The 17,193-nt window shown below is 46.5% G+C and overlaps 1 protein-coding gene across 1 annotated transcript in view; it reads right to left on the bottom strand.

Moving 5' to 3' along the window:
• Positions 1-17,193, bottom strand: part of LOC126559782 (uncharacterized) — a 93,797-nt gene that overhangs the window by 51,763 nt on the left and 24,841 nt on the right. The gene's annotated exons all lie outside the window — the stretch shown is intronic.

Genomic DNA, 17,193 nt, shown 5'->3' with positions numbered 1-17,193 from the left:
TGACCGTCACTGGGGGAGCACAGTCGTCGCGAATTATTCACCGCGTCACAGAAACGTGTGAATAGAGCAACATTTTCTTGCGAACGACTAGACGATGTGTGATTTGCAATACGAGAACTGCACCACATTAAAATGCATTTATAAAAACAGGACTAGGCAACAGTGATACGAGAGGTAGCACGTGACACCCGCACAGTTGGTGTTTTGACCAATCAACCCTACAATCGTAACCCACTGTGTCGTTGGTGGCCCGCTGCTGTTGCAGTTCCGTTCATTATTCCGTCGCTTGGCGTAACAACTCAGGAAGTGCTCTATATTTAGTCACACGACGCTCGGCGCGATTACCTTTTACAGCGTCAAAAACCCGCTCACCATTACCCGACTTGACCAATACCAACCAGCAGAGTGTGGGTACGCTCTCTAGGGTACTCTCTCCCTGCACGCAACACACCTTCCAGCATGTTGCTGACAGAAGACAAAGACCGAAAAGCGTTTTGCTTGCACTTGCACCAAGCAGCTTAGGTCAGGTTGTGAGTTGCAAGGCGAAATCTTATCAGGTCTTTACGCTCGTGGATCCCTGCTCCCGTGCTCCTCTGCTTCCCGGGGGAGGGTTGAACGTTCACGTCACTTTCTTCCCAACCCGATGCGTGAGACCTTCGCTCAGGTACCAAGACCCATCGCGCGTCACACGATCACGAAAGCAGCACGCGCCAACCAGTTACATTTTATCGTGTGTGTGTGTGCTGTTCCACGCGACAACTACAGTGATCGATTCAACGTCACACTGGGGCCTCAAATCTTGCCGCTTCTTCTGTAACCCAATGCCAACCGTATTCCTTGTGGCAGAACTTCGTCGAAAAAACCACTTCCACCGGCAGGCAGGCTCTGTGGGCACCCATCCCGTTCTACACGTTAAACAATTACGCAAGTGCCTGCCTTCTATCAATAGGATTTCGCGACGACCCTACCACCTATCTCTGCCCCCCCCCCCCCCCCACTACACCTCGCAGGCCGATAGAATGATAGAGAATGCATTTCTCCCTTTCTTCGATTGACCTTCAAGGCGTGTGTACACACATGAACATAGTCACAAAGTCCCGGTTAGAAAAAAAAAGAAATTGTCTAAACAATTCAGCTAAGCTTCTGGTTCTTTGGCCGGAGTTTGCCTCCATTCCAGTAAAGGGCCCCTCCGTAAATAATAAGCGTGTGGGGATCGTGAATTTCACGCCTAGAAGAAGCTGTCGCGGGATGAGAAATTAGCTAGTCACATGCCCTCTTCTCTCGGTCTCTCTCTCTCTCTCTCTCTCTCTCTCTCTCTCTCTCTCGGTCTCTCTGTCTATTCTTGCCCACCAAGAATCGTACACGCGCCGCACAATTTACGCCTTTTTTTTGCGCCACAGAAGGATGCATGTTGGTGTTGGTGCACGCGCCATTTAGCCAGCACAACGCTACCCGCTCTCCAGCAACTACAGCGCTCCGGTTGATTGCATCATCATCATCGTCAGACTCTCGTACGCGAATGATGGATGCACCAGACACATACTAGAGGGGAAGAACGCGGTGGAACGGGGAGACGGGGTGCAGTGGGAGAAGCAAAATAAAATGCGGCACATATCGCGCACGGGCCGGCCCCAAGTGCTTCCGTAAGTGCAATTTATGATTCAATCGGTTTCAACCCGCCCCGGCTGTGATCGACTAGTGACATTACACAGGGCACGCGTAAAGTGTTTGGGACCTTCCCTGTGCTGCACAAGGGTGCAGGATACCGGTGGCGGTGATTGCACTAAACCAACCAACCATTTGCCGGACAGACTCAGTTCCCTCCAGACGGTAGTCGCTCAAGAGTTAGAGATCTTGGAATGTGAGAGACGGAGCGTCTTTTGTTGCTTTTACGGGGCAAGTATTGGCGGAGGACACGCTGGGGCGAGCGAGAGATGGCTTGTTTTGCTTTAACAGTTCAGCCCCGACCCACCCACGACGCCCTTTCGCAATTCTTTCTCCTCACACGCTCAAACAAAAACAAACAAGACACACAGCTCTATGGAACCTGCAAATTGCAAGTTTGCATCGCCGGGTTTTCGCTCGTCTCTGTAGGGAATAGGAAATCTAACCATAGCCAGTGTTACAAATACTTGTACGCACCAATACACACACACACACAAAATCCCAATGAGACGGGTTCGATTTCTAATTTTATTCGCATTTTTTTTTTCCTATCGAAAAGTGCAAGGCGCAGTTTCAGGCTACGGTCAAATTGACAGTAGCGGAGGTGATCTGTCAGATGGGTGGTGTGCTCGATCAGCTCGCGATGATGATGATGATGGTGATGATTCTAGCACTATTTCCTTCCCCAATAGCCGGCCACTAGTAGCACTATCATCTCTCGACGTTCGAAACGTCGTCAGCAGCACCACACCACCCACCGAGGGCGGACAAGTGCATCCACTTGAGCGTCGTTGTATGCAAGTGTAAATTAATTTACCTCCTACAGCCACTCTCATCTGACCCCCCCCCCCCCCCCCCCAGGCACCACCCAATTGCACATGCACACGCAACGAGACGAGACAGACCGCACCAGACGTGCCGGTCTCTCGACCGTCGTGGCTCAATCTGGTTGAAGTGGATGATTTATGGCTGGGAAAGTAGCCTCACTTTCGGAGGATGGATGTCACCGGTTCGCGTACGCTGATGAGTGTGCGTTTGGTACGCGGATTGGGTCGTTTTGCTACTTCTTCCTTTCCTTTTTGCTTCATTTTATTGCTATTAAAGTTGTCCTTTGCAGAGTGGACGTGTGAAAAAAAAAAATACGACGAAGAACCGCAGAATTCACCGATGATAAAGACGTCTTGTTTTATTAACGTTTAAACACGAACCAAGCCTTCGTGTAAAGTGTTCATACAAGACTACTGAAAGCACTGACCAATATGATTGCTACCACGACGGAAGATATTTACGTCTATTTGACGGGAAATGACACTCTCGCCGAAAAGAACTCACAACTATGCTACTGGTGATATATTGCCGCCCCGGCATACTCAGCTTTAGCTACGGATGGATGAGCATATTTTCTCCAACTATTCGCGGAACTGGACAAACACACAAAACAGTCAACATCCGTTGCCGTTCCGAATCCAATTTTCGCAGCTATTCGACAGTGAACTCTCCGAACCACACTCCGCGAAATCTCTCCACACTAGAATGGGCCGTTACTGCTGAGGTGTGTGCCCGTGTGCCCTTGCACTCTATCTGTCTGTGTGCGGTAGAAAACATGCAGTAAAGTTTCTAAAACCTCAAACCGCTTTTTGTGTTTTTCGGGCCAAACACCGCGCGCGGCTGGACTTCCTTCCTGTGAGCGCCGGGCGCGCAACGCAGCCCAAGTGCGCCGAGGCTGCGCTTCCGCCAGAGTGAATCTGTGTCGACAGTTGTGGCGACATGTCACATGCACCACATTCTAGCACCCAGGGAACGGAGTGAGAAAAATGGAGCGAATAAAAAACAACAACACCGGCACAAACACATCACTGTTGTCGAACCGAAGTTCGCGTGGCCAACCCTGGCGACAACGCGACAGCTGATACCAGACCCCGGTCCGGGGACTCGGTAAGCTTCCATAGGGTCACGCGGATGTATTAGATCCGATGCATTGAACCTCCACTGTTTGTCCGTCCAGCTCGCAGGATTTCGCGTACTCATCGCAGGACGCTCCAATTTTGAGGCAGAACTTTACACACAGGCACACACTCAAACGCATAGACATTGGCACAGAAACAATGTGAGCGGATGCGGTTTTTTGTCAGTCATCGGTCTAAAGCGGTGCTGCAAATCGTGATGCACAGTACAGGGAGGAGTTGTAGGAAAGAATTGAAGAGAGTCTGGACTGGGGCAAAGGTTTTTCGGTTGAAAAGTTGCAACATACCACGCCACAAAACAGTTCTGCCCGTGACTTTGCTGGCCACCTAACCGGCTCCGTGGGGGAGTTGGAGTGTGTGTGTGTGTGTGTGTGTGTGTGTGTGTGTGTGTGTATGGAAAACAATAGCCACATCACCGACCTAGGTCAACGATTGTTACAATTCAACCATGGCTTGAAACCCTCCCCCCCCCCCCCCCCCCCCCACACACACACTCACAATGCATCACACACTTCCCGGTGGAATACGCTTAATTTAACTAAATTGCACTCGCTATTGAGGTGCAAATGTTGTAGAATACACCAGTCCACCCCCATTGCCGGTAGTTTCAATGTGCTCCTCTGACAGCATAATCATAGGACAACATCCTTCCGCCGTATACCTCTTCGAGTAATGGGGGTGGACTTTGAAGAAGGAGGATTGTGCAAATTCTTGTGCTTGTCTTGTGTCTGGTTGGTACAGAAAGAGAGAGCGAGAGGTGAAGGATCTTAAATTTTCTATAAACTTAAAACCATTTAAAACATTGTTTGCATTGTTCCAGGGCATACGCACTCGCAAAGCATAGGAAGTACTGTGGATAGGTGGTCGAATGGAAGGTTTCCCAGGAGATGTCAAAAACTTCCAACCGAAGGGACCCGTTGTAACAACATTGTACAAACGAGCCCTTGGGAAAACTTGAATAACGTCACGATCAATCAGCCGCTCATCTGCAGTAATTACAGCTTTGTTGAGAGAATTTTTTAAGAACACTACTTAATTTTTTAGGAGAACCTATAAGTGATGTAAGCTTTTTCAATAAAAAAATCCTTTTTCTTCAATATTCTATGATTAAAATTTTATATGACCTCTTCACTCTCTGGCAACAATCACCTTTAGGTCCTCGTTAAACTATCGATGCAATTTTTGCCAACTGCTGTGCGTAGTGACTAAGTCCCGATGAGTACGTCCATATTATGCAATTAGAATTAGAAAATTATAATTCTAAAATAATTCTAAAGCACAGTTCGTATCCTAATATTTGATGAGAATTGACATTTGGACTCAAAAAGTGCTCAAAAAGTGTTGTTAATCATTGTAACGGCATGCCGAAAAATTTTAGGATCTTGCTAGCGGGATTCATTAGGGCTGTTGTCCAACGCTCAGATAAATAGATTTATGTTTTTAAAACAGAATATTCGGCGTTGGTGTTCAACCTACAGGGCTAGGAATCAAATTCCATCCGGACCGCTCCCCCCTGATGAGTACTGACTATTGAAATACGTGGTTTTGGCAAGTAATTAGTTGGCAGTAGTTAGTAGAAGGATTTACTTCAAAATATTATGCTTTTGTTGAGAAACGAAACGCTTCTTTTGCTTTTGCTGTGTAGCTTATTTTATTGGTAAGCTCTAAGAAATAATCAAAAAATTAGTACGTTGTTCGCGCGCGCCTATATACGTTTTTGCGATCTTTGTCCTCTCGTGGTTGATTTTGACTGATCGATCGCTCCCAAAATGATCCCAGGGCAGGCTCGTTCTACCCTTTTTCTGATGCTTCTTTTCTCCCCTTTTCTTCTTGGCGCCTCCTAACTGACAGGGCGTTGAAAGCATTATAAAGTTTCCAACCGCTTTTGTTGAATGCTATTACAAATATTAAATTTCTCAACTAAGATTTGTCTTATTCAGATCGGGCACGATTTATTAATTAATATTTTGCAAAGATTTTTTTAAATATATTTAAATGATTAAATATATTTTAAGGAACGCTGCATTACTTATGCAAACACCTGCTACCTACCAATATGCAACAAGCCGTGAGCTGTTTTATTTTCCACATTCGAACAAAATAATCTCCCTCAAATATGAATCAGCGTACTATCAACGTCAACCGGTGCGGTGTAACATGGGTTTCTTGCCAACTTCAACTGCCATAATGCCTCCACTAGTACAGGAAACTAACCCAATTTTGTACACTGTTTTGGCTTCCGAGCATTTGCTTCGCAGTCAAAATCGCGTTACTTCACGACACAACCACTGTGCCGCTGTACATAATAAATGAAGCAACGAGCACAACGCAAACGCACCCGGGTACATCCACCAAAGTACAATTTAAAGTCGATTATTGAAACGATTTCTATCGATAAAATCATTGCCTGTTAACTAACTCACTTTGGTTTGGATTTGGACGTGGGAGGGTTGGTTCGTACCTTTGCCATCGCAACAAGACGCAACAGCAAAAGATATCCACACACACACACACTCACACAAACACCGTCTCCACGCGGTGGCCCTCGCTTAATTAGAAGCGGAACGCAAGTGACTTGTCACTCCCGGAACGGTTGGCGGTCGTTGTCGCCGTTGTCGTCGCCTTTGCCGTTGTCTGGCGTGTGCTGCCTGTTTCGTATGTTACAGCAGCCAAACTCTTCTTCTAGTTGACTTGCTTAGCGTATCGAGCCGTATCGTGGGCAAAGCCTTCGGTCGGGGCTAAAGCAGCTGAACATTCAACTGTCACTTATCGTTATTCCGCATGCTCTTTAGTGAGCAGCGGATCCGCTGGCAGGAAACCGAATCCAGCGCGCGTGGAGTTGAAAATAAGCAGCGAGGGAAGTAGAAGCAAAGGATCCAGCAGCAAATGGAAAGGATCCGATTTTTTTGTTGCTTTAACTCTGAACGAGCTAGATATTTTAAATGTTAAAATTAAAGTCCATCAATACCGCTTGCGAACGGGTGCGACTGTTTCTTCCGCATTTAGAAATCCCAATGGCCGGTAGGGTAGGAGTTGGGTGTTGGGGTGTTCGTTTCATTCGCGATGCTAGTCATGAACTCACCCATTGACACGCACACACCCAACGATACGCCGACAAACGGCAAGAGCGAACTTAAATGTGCAGCATAAACACAATCGTGTGTGACGGAACAATCTATACCAGACACGGGCTATACACACGTACGCTATGTTTACATAGCAAATCCCTACTCGAGGTCACTCGCGGCGGCAAGAAATGCAGGCAAAAATCGCGTCCGCTGATAACACAGCTTGCACTCGAAACCGTCAGCAGAAGCGTTAGACCGACTAGTCTCAACCGAAATCCGTCCGCGACAAGAAAATGACATTTATTTCATGCTTTGCTTGAATTACAATAGATCGCTACTGATGCGCTTGCAGCGGGAAGTGCGTCAAATGTTGTAAAAATAGAAAAGTTTTTTTATTTGAAAATTACCATCAGGCGAATGGAGTGAAGACAGGCGTTAAGTGGTGGTACGTTGTTGGCAAAATGCGGCAAAGGTTGTGCGAGGAGACGAGTGAGTAGAATAGAGGACACCCGTATCAAGCGATAAGATTAGTGCTTGCAGCGCCTAATCACAATGCCTAGGCTGAAATCCAATGCCACCCACCGTTGCATCCGTGCCACACAGACGCTCGTACACACACACACACAAACACATCAACGCACAGCTGTGCTGAAGTGCGATTAAGTCTCGCTTTATCAGCTGAACCCGGTTCCATGCGTCTTCTTGCAACGATTTGTCAAATCTGTGCGTCTGAACTCCTTTTGCGAAAACGATCAGACTTTGCAGGGCATGATTCGGTCGATTCTGTGACTAATTAAAACGATGTTTAACGCTTATCGTTAAAGCCATTCTCATACACACACACACACACACACCAAGCAACACATTTCTTTATCATCTTTTATCACGGGCCGGTATGCAAATTTACCAATGGCAATGATTTTTCCACTCCGTTTTGCAGACCCACCCGGTCACTGCCTGCTCTTCCAGCACTGTTGTGCTGTTAATTAATGCATCGCAAACGGTACACGAGCGTTTAAGCGGCCGACAGCTTACAGATAGCGAAGGCGAAACCAGTGCCTGGCCTCGATATTGTAGCAACAGGCAGCCAACTACTGCTTGCTTCTATGTAGATCAATTTTACGAACGCACACAGCAGCAGACCTAACCCTGCACAACACTTAATCCTGTACCATTCGCAAAGCTCCTTGCCAATAGCCAGGCAATAATAGATGGCAGGCTTTCGGACTTTCGTTGTTTCGTTTGGTTTTTTTTTTCTTCTGTTTTTCGTCTACTCCCCCATATATACACGCGCTGTCATACCCCTTTCACCCGTGTGACCTCTCTACTAAACGCTCCGCCAGGAAGGACATAAGCAAAGAAATTAGAGGGATTCCCTGTTTATTCGATTTTGCTTTCTCTGGGCGATTGCAACCGGGTTTCGTCTTTTATTTTGTATGCAATTGTCGCTGCACCACCGGTGTAACGGTTGCATGTTTTGAGCGATCGATACCACGACACACACTGGGTGCCTAATACGCGTGGTACGCGATTTTAAGTCAATCAATAAAATTTATACATAATTTATGCAGTCTGGGGTAGAGACTGGGGTCGTGAACCTACAATCAAACCTATGACAAATGGTGTATCGATAGATACAGCTTGTGACAGTAAAAATTTACGAAAAAAAAGGAAGAAGTAAAGAATTTTCGTAGTGGATCAAAATAACCATAAAAGTCACATTACAAAATATAGAATTTTTAAAACAAATTTGCCATCAAACGATAAATAAAATATTGTTGTAGAATTTGACTATTTAACAGTTTTTTTATTCTTGCATCTCTTCAACCGCAAACCTTCATAGAAGCACATAGAAAATGAGAGAGAGGCGAAATTTTTCTGATTTTTCAGCTTGCGGTTCATGCCGAATACTCTTGAAGTAAAGTTTTCGGAAAGCTATCCGTCGGTTAAAAAAACGATAAGGCACTCGGAACCGACGGAATCGTTTTTGACCAGTTCTGTCAAAAACGGGGAGGCCTTACTAGAAAATGAGGTTCATCAACTTGTTACTGAGGTATAGGATAGCGAATCGATGCCTTGTGATTGGAATTTCGGCATCATCTACCCCATATACAAGATGGGAGATATGTTGGACTGCAACAACTACAGGGGTACATTATTCTCCCTAATCCTTCGTTATATGCTTGTCCCGTTCGTTGAACAGATAATTGGAAACTATCAAAGAGGATTCCGAAACGGAAAATCTACCACTGACCAGATCTTCACCATGCGGCAAATCTAGGAGAAGATGGCTGAACAGCAGTTGAACACGTGCCATCTCTTCGCAGATTTCAAGGTCGCTTATGATGGCATAGCCAGGGTAAAACTCTACGAGGCCATGAGCTCTTTTTGAATCCCGGCCAAACTCATCAGGCTTCAGGTCAGTTTGGCCAGGATTGATCAGGAGATGGACTCTTCGTTCTCCTATTCAACTTGGCGCTAGAGAGGGATATCCGTGACTCGGAGGTGGATACTTCGGGAACTATCTTCTATAACTCAATCCAGATTCTGGCATACGCTGATGATATAGACATCATTGGTCTGCGGCTCTCCCAGGTAGCAGAGGCCCATCCAAGGATCGAGCAGGCGGCAGAAAACCTCGGATTGCAAATTAACGAGGCAAAGACTCAATGGATGGTGGCATCATCAGCGACCCTACCAAGGAATCCGGAACTACGTGAGGGTGATAAACGGATATAGGATCGCAAATTTGAGGTCGTCCAAAACTTCACCTATCTCGGGTCAAAAGTCAGCACCGAAAACAGCATAGAGACGGAGTTGCGCGCTAGGATGCTGGCGGCCAGCCGGTCATTCTGCAGCCTGAGGAAACATCTCATCTAAAAAAAACCTGTCGCGACGGTCGAAGCTGGGACTGTATCGTACCTTTATAGTCTCAGTACTCACATACGCCTCTGAGACATGGACCCTGTCCAAAACAGACGAAGCCCTTTTAGCTGCGTTCGAGAGAAAGATGATCAGAAGGATCGTTGGCCCCGTATGTGTGGAAGGACAATTGAGAAGCCGCTACAACGACGAGCTATACGAACCGTATGACGACCTCACGACATCGCACAGCGAATTAGGCTCGCCAGGCTCCGATGGGCTGGCCATGTTATACGCATGGCACCGGACGACCCAGCTCAGAAAGTCCTTTTAGGCTGTCCACACGGACAGAGGAGGCGTGCTAGGCTCAGATTGAGGTGGGAGGATGGCGTGGAATCATCTGCCATCAAGGCCGGAGGGATTCAACGATTTTTTTTTTTTGCTGACTCGTCATTTCGTGTACCGTGGCTTATATGACAAAGCAAGGCATCAAAAAGGCTCAACTAATTAATCAAACAAATAATTGGAAAATGGCATTTTAAGAAGCCATTTTTAACAATTCTTGAGGTATATTATATACGAACAAAAAATAACTTGACATGTTAATAAAAGAAATCACATTTCGCGTTGATATTATTCAATAGACATAAAAAACCTGAATGCCTGAAGCTGGTCGTTTTATAGCAACTCCGTTTTTGGATTATTTGAAGAGTAATTGCAGCCTCTTCAGCACTTTTTTTCGTTTTGTTCCCTTTTCAAAAGCGTTCAAGCGAATTGTGCTTGAAACACTATTAATCATAATATTAATCAAGAACGCCAACTCGCAAACATATTCCAAATTAAAACTCCCAACAGAACCCGAACTAGTTACACAAAAAATGGGTCACCTTCAAGCGTGAAACGCACCTTGGTGAAGACGTTGCATCAACAAACTGTTTGATCTTGACCGCACTGCAAAACTGGAGCTTTAAATGAGAATGACGGTGCAAAACATGATTCGCAAGCAAGCGACACACCAAAAGCACCCGCCAGGCGCCGATTCGACATGCCAGCTACTGACTATTGCTGGCAAATTATTCGACAGATTAGTACAAACACAAACACACACACGCCCCGGTAGGTCCTGCCGTACATCTCGCAAGGCTACTCTCGTCCTTGGAACAATGGTCATAATCGTGTTGCACAGTGGACACACACACACGTACAACCATCTGGCCACAGGGGATTCTTATTGAATCGATATCAGGGTGGAGATGGAAATTAATTATATAATTCACACAATGCATCCAGGACGGCTCAATAGAGGAGACCGCTGAGACCTCTCACTAGCTCTTACTATCTCGAACGATCAGTGATCCGCATCCAGACACGATAGTGCGATGCGTTGGGTCGATCAAGGCACCAAAACGACCTCCCGTTCCGACCCCGTTGATTGATTCTGCATTAGTTTCCGAATGTTCGCCGCACTTGCATGCGTCGTCTGTGACTTCTGCCCCTGGGGAAGGACGTCCCAGTCTCGGGGCGAACGATGACGAAGATGATTACGGTTGTGTATATGCAGCGCATCATGATCATCACCGCCGTGACTCTTTGGCGAGAATCGCAACAGGCCCTCCTTCACACAAGTCGGGCAGGAGTAGAGTGGCAGAGAGAAAGATCGTTCATTTGTCGATTTTATTGGATCCCTACAGTGTGAGGCTTTGTTTTGCGTCTTCGCCGGCCTGCTGCTGCAGTACCTTCAATTCGCGGTTGAAATCAATTTTTAAAGAAGCTGCTTCACCTCACTCGCACTGCTTCAGACAGCGTCGTGTGCGCCTACGATGCAGTATCGGTGCCAACAGATCGACTGCGAGGGACGACGACGTTGCTTACCGTGCTCCCTGCCGAGCTCTCAGGTGAGAGACAATGGCAGTAACCACCACCGCACCACTCTACCACATTCGCGACGAACCTTCGACAGTCGTTGATCGATTTGTGGCGATTTGAAACGGTCCTCCTCAGCTCGCCGTCCAAATGGCTGTTACTTCACCCCCCGAGGGGAGTGGTGGGGGCCCCCATTGCAAGTGACTCCCCAAGAAGTGCCTTCGTTCGGTCGACTTTTTTCGCCGAGTTCGTCACACGATCAATCTTTAGAATTGTTTCCTTAGTTGCAATACCTTCACCCGGACTGAGCTGAGCGCACCCGTCCGCTCGCTGGGCTCAGCTTCATTATCTTCTGCAGCCTGCGCTTTCCCTTTCACCCCGTGTCTTCGATGGTCGGACCGATCGGGAAGATTCCATCTTTTCCAGCCTGGCGCACCGGTATCGCCACCACCGTGAGATGGCCCCGAGTGATCTGCTCGTGAGTTTGGACCGTCGTCCAATTTATGCATTTCTCGAGGTCGTTCGGGAGCACGGCTACGCCCAAACCACCGGGTTTTTTTGTTGTTGTTGTTGCTTCTTTCTGCACTGCTCTTCCCCATGGTCATAACTTTAGCAGATCATAAATGACGCGATCACTTCGGTAATGATGATAATGATGTTGGGAACTCGTTCCTCCCGTTCCGCATTCCTGGTGCCCCTCTAGCCAATCAAGTCCACCGCGGCAGTCTACCAGTTTTTTTCTACGGTATTATTTTCGCAGCTTTTTTTCCATCCCTTTATCTCTATATTTCTTCCAAACTTAGCCAATCTTGTGTTATGCACAGCGAATCGATCATTTTCTTCCGCTTCCGTTACAGACGCTGAAGCGTTCAAACGTTTGGTCAGACAAATGTGTTATGTGATTTATCTTTTCAGAAGATATGTTGTAGATATATCTTTAGATGAAGGGAAAAGAATTGTTATGAATTTTGAGAGATAATACTAACATCTTCTCCAGCGAGTGTCTACTTTGGAGAATTCATCAAACGAATTGACAGGTGTAACTTTAGACAATAATATAGACTGCAGAACAACTTCAAGACAACATCAAGAACCATTGCAAGAACATCAAACTGGAACACGTTCACGTGGCAAATTGGTTTGGAACTTTCTTTCGAACAACTTTTCCCTTGCCTTAACACGCATCCAGCTCCGAAAGATACTGCTCAAGACATACCACACGTAACCCTTGTTTTCCTATTGCACAAGAATTTTGGGTTGGCTTGATGGAGGCGAACCTATTGACGTGGCATGATGAAGTACCCGGTTGCAAGACACGCGTAGTTGGGAAATTGGCTACAAAACAAACGAATACGATGCGGTGCAGAAACATCAAATCGAACACAAGACACACACACACACACACACACACACACAAACACAGCTGATTATAGCGTCATTGCGTCGAAAAATGCGTATTTTCAAAAACCTATGCCTCAACATGTTCAGCCCATGATCCGGCAAGGAATTCGGAATTTGATGTTCTTCACGCAACTGGGATGACATTGAGCCATAGCTACCCCGTGACCGTTGCGCCCAGGCCGCAACGTACAGATTCGAATCACCCCATAATTCTCTTCTCTACAAGCTGCTCCTGGTTGCAGATTCAAGCCGAGAGCTGCAATGAATGCAATTATTTCACGTCACTCACCCATTCAATCAATGAATTGAAATGACTTCCTATTTATAAAGACGGGCGCACACTGGTCGTGTGGCAAATCACACTTTCCGGACCGTGCATGCGAGGGCATATGCCGAGTGGGTCAGTGCGGATGCCTCACTCTAGTTAGCGCAATTGCGTTTTGCCCAACGCATGTTGATAGCATGAATCCACCGAATTCAGCACAGCAATGGAGCCATGTATGCCGTACTTTTGATGCGATCCGAGTAAAAACCACTCATCTGGTACCTCAAGACCCGAAAGTTTGCATCAAATTTGTGCATCAAAACAAGTGCTCCAGAGTTAATAGTTTTCATTGCTCAAAAAAACAAAGAATCAACACAAAAATCCTCCTCCAGAACGAATGTTAAAAGTACACGAAACAATATCAAACAAACCCAGCCACAAACCGCATCCCTTCGAGCCACGTACGTTTAAGGGAAAATTGTACTCCCATTACGAATCCCAAGCCTTCCACCAGCAAACCGGCAGCCTAACCGCGCCGTTAACATAACGTCAATTGTATTATTTAAAAACACATAAAAATACAACAGTCATGATTTTCTCATCTTCGACACATCATAAAGTTATCAGCTTTCCCCGAGCGTGAGCCACGCCCAAAAGCCTGCATTCCGATACGTCCAGAGTTGCCGTCGCTGGGGCGACCATCCGTGGCGTGAAGGCAATCATTGTCTTCCCGCCGCGGCCCGTGTGTTTTGTCTGGCTGTTTCGAACCACCCGAAGTCCGGACGATTAATGCCTGCCTGCCTGCCTGCCTGAAATGCTGCAACCCAGAGGCATTTGGCAGTTGGTTGCGCTGTACGGACGCCTTCATATATCCCCCAACGTTCGGCTCCGTTGTTCTCGTTCATACTATGCAATTACTGGCCTGATATAGCGGAAAGATGCAAGAACTGCATGTGAAGCACACCCGTCCGCCCATCCGCTCCACCCCCCCTCACACACACACAAACGCCCAAGCCCTTGAGGATCCTTCCAAGTGGGCAAAGAAACAAAAGCCCAACACGGAATAAAAACCAGCTAACACAAAAGCACACAGTCGTACACGGTGCACGAGAAAACAATATCATTTCCCTTCGTTTGCCTCGGTCTACCCGGTAATAATCGAAAATTATCCATCTCGATTTGCTCGATTTGATGGTTGGCGATCCCTATGCCACCTCGCCAAGCCGGAATGCCACCTAAGAGCACGGCTGATGATACGCCGGTGACTGATGGCCGGACGATGGAAGCCCTCATGGCTACCATGGCTTGTTCGCACCGATCTGCACGCCCATATCAACCGATTGCGATCGTAATGATCAGTTCAAGAATATCACTTCACGAAAGCAAAACTAAAATGCAAGAAAACGCCGCCAAAACATAATGATGCTGGAAAGGATGCAGTTTTTGCAAGTCTTTAGTTTGGTTCTACTACTGCTCACTGTTCGATTTCGATTTGTCTTATATCAGACGTTTAGAAACTGTTGAGTTTTTGACTTTTGAGCCACAAAGTCGGGTCGGAAAACTATTTGATCAAACCTTTGTTAGGTTAGGTTAGGTTGGGCTAACCACCGACTTAGCTCTTCCTTGTTTGAGTCCTTGGAGCATGCGTAAACGTCAACTGCACCTAGTAACGGTAGACTTTCTCAAGATCAGTCCGGACATCACAGTTCGGGACAGGTGTTGCACCGACGTAGGCAAACAGTGGTAAAACCTGTCATCTGTTTGCCTTTGCGTCCATCAAAACCGTCAACTGGCGCGTGCTGCAGCGAAACATTGTCGTTACCCGCGATAAAGCGTGCCACAAATTATATCTAAAGAGCGCTGCAACACAATCGGTAACCAAGAGATAAGCGTTCACTTTACCAACAGTTTCTCCCTGTAGTACCCACTGACACTGACGCCATTTGATTAAAAGATGCGAAATCATTCCAGCGCACGGGGTGTCTAAAATGTAAGTGTACACATACAAGCACACACCTACACATTTCCGACGATATTCGCATAATGTACCGCACGGTTAATGGCTGCTGCAACTTACTTGCACTGCTACCGATAATAAATCCACCACAGACAGAGTGACTTGGGCTTGGGTTTACGAATGTAACGGAAGGTGAGGTTTTGCGAAGAGTATTTGGTAGTGAAGAATGCATCTGGGGGTGAGGCGGCCATACAAAACGTATTATCATTGTGCTACAAACCGCGAAAAAGAGAAGCTGAACTGATTTTTCCCTTGCCAGGTTTGCCTTTTGTCTTAACCCGCAACGGTTGCAACCGGCGGATGCGATGCTGGAGGTAGTGGTAGATGCAGTATGCACGAGTGAAGATCTTTTCCCACTTTGGCCCAAGAGTGCCTCGACACCCCGGACTTCCATGAGGCGAGAGAAGAGATGATAATTACAATCATAAATTTTTATTTTACGACATGCATTCAACAGTTGCGGCATTCGGCCGCACGCGCGGTTCGCTTTGTGTGAACATCTTGAAGTTGGGTTGGGTACATGGACAAGGCTGGGGGTTTGTGGAGGGTGGAGGGGCCACATGGCTGAACGTTTGTTTGTATGCTTATGTTTGCTCGCGGCTTTGGCAGCGGACGCGGACGCCGAACGAAGAGTGTTTGCCAGTGCCAGGGTCAACGCAGTGCAGCGAGAGTAGCAAAAACAAAAAAAAAAACAAAAAACTGCACAACTTCCTTTGCCAAGTTCCAATGGTTTCGCAATGGATGAGTTATGAACCTGACGATCGACGATCGACGGTACGACGCTTGCTAAAATCAAGCGTAGTAAGAGCCTACACCAATCGATCAAACTCGCACACCGGAATGCCGGTGGAAAGTGAATCAATGAAATCTATCAATTTATTAGGGTAATGATAAATAAAGCCACCCCATAACCATTAGCACAAATTATATGTTATAACAATATGCTCCACCCTGTCGGAGCGGGCGATGAAGCGATCTTCATGACGGGTGTGTGAACAGCAACATATTTCTGGAATCAAAAAAACGGAAAGAAGATAAAAGCTGAACCACCGATCGGCAGCAGGGAAAGAAGCTTTTTTCTCCGGCGGCGAGCTTAGGCGAGACATTATGTTTCAGCCGCAGGTTCACGCTATCATTTAGAGCGCCTAACACACGAGTTGGATGGGGTTCGTTATTTATTGGCATGCTTTTTCATCGCAGTTTTGCTACCGGCTAGGACGATCGTTCGAAAAACGGTATTGCAAATCTGTTGGGTTCTTTTGTTTTCGTCAGTGGCATTTAATCGCTTCTAACAACGGTGCATCATTAAAACAACCACAAATGGGGGTGTGAAAAGGGAAGACAGCTAATTAAAGCTAAAATACAAACAAGCTCATGGTTCAAATTGTGTCGAAATGAACATAAACTTACAAACAATCTATTTTATGGGCTAGATTTAACCAATATTTATTCTATACATGTGCCAAGTTATACCGACAACCATACACAAGGAATTAATCATAGAAATTTGAAGTATAACCCTTATGAAATAAACATCATTTTACAGAAGTAGACAGAATATAGAGAATGGTGGCCGCTCTACCGAAATGACATCATGCCAGTGCAATAGTTTAAAGGGGCTTTTTGAACACAGGATGTGGAGCGGTATCGATAGCGTAGGCGACAACGGCGCCGATCTTGAAACGGCTGGACCGGGGTTCAAATCTCATCTGAGAACCATCCCCTCGTAGTGAGGGCAGTAAGTAAGCAGTCTCGTAAACCATTTCGATGGCCGGCATTGACCGTGGCGCCAATAAGAAGAAGAAGAAGTTTTTTAAGTAAGGCCCAAGTTGACATAGACTGACGACATCGTTCACGCATTCACCAGAGAAAGATCAGGGTTATTACAGGGAAATGCAAATGATAACGTGCGGCTGGCCAACTTTATAGAATAGCGCAAACCGCTTATGAAATCCTCGACCACTGATATAGGAACCCCCAATACTTTAGCGAATCAGCAAAAAAAGACACAAAATCCTCCAAAAAGAGGTACGGCAGCCGGTGCGATTGATAATGGAAAATCGGAGAGTCGATAAATTTTAAACAAAC

The sequence above is a fragment of the Anopheles maculipalpis genome, chromosome 2RL (genome assembly GCF_943734695.1).
Source record: "Anopheles maculipalpis chromosome 2RL, idAnoMacuDA_375_x, whole genome shotgun sequence".
Taxonomy (NCBI): domain Eukaryota; kingdom Metazoa; phylum Arthropoda; class Insecta; order Diptera; family Culicidae; genus Anopheles; species Anopheles maculipalpis.
This window is presented reverse-complemented; position numbering and strand designations above follow the sequence as displayed.